This window comes from Nannospalax galili, unplaced genomic scaffold, assembly GCF_000622305.1.
Source record: "Nannospalax galili isolate Female #2095 unplaced genomic scaffold, S.galili_v1.0 scaffold1990, whole genome shotgun sequence".
NCBI lineage: Eukaryota > Metazoa > Chordata > Mammalia > Rodentia > Spalacidae > Nannospalax > Nannospalax galili.
In genome coordinates this window covers 55,563-56,422 of record NW_008327466.1, presented here as the reverse complement: position 1 = coordinate 56,422, position 860 = coordinate 55,563, and positions in this window count along the sequence as shown.

Genomic DNA, 860 nt, shown 5'->3' with positions numbered 1-860 from the left:
AGCTAAGACTGAAGGAGAGGTGAGTGCCTGGTAGGTCCAGAGACTGTCATCTCAATGGTCTAATCTAATGGATCTTGCTATGCTCTTCTCACGGCCTGCTTTCTAATTGCTGAGCTATGTAAACAGTTAGCCATGCTTCCTCACCCAGGCGGGCTGTATCCTGCATAACAACATAAGCCAAAATATATCCTTCATCTCTTATCCTTCTAAGTTTCTTTTCAGGTGTTTGGTTACAGCAAGGAGAAAACTACCTACTTCCTGGTACTCTTAATATCCATTGTAATGATGGGCCCTTTAGAAGTAATTTTTGTCTTTTAAGTATAGGTTTGTCACTTTTACTACTATACATACATCTATTCCTACACATAGATACATATAGATGTTTGTATGTATCTGTTTACTAGTCTGGTCTTAAAGTCATGGTGATGCTCCTTCCTCAGTTTCCAGAGTGCTGAGATTACAAGTATGAGCCCCTGTGCCTGGTTTTTTTTAATTGATGTTTTAACGAATCAGTGTGGTGATTGTTGCTGTTGTCTATTCATTTCCTATTTGTAATTTCATTTTCTAACTCTCATTTTCCTGTGCATTTCTCCCATTTTCTAATGTGGAAGGTTAAGGGACTGACATGTCCTCTCTTCGTTTCTGCCATTGCAGTTCACATTTGAATTTCTTCCCAACACTGCTTATGTTACGGGGAGCAGAGAAAGATCCATTAGATTAGACCATCGGGATGACAATCTCTAGACCGCCTAAACCAGGCACTCACCTCTCCTGCAGTTTTAGCTCTCTCTGACCATCAGGGTCTTAGCTGAGTGTTTCCAAGTTCTTGGCTTCTTCTTCTAGAATGAAATAAAAGCCCA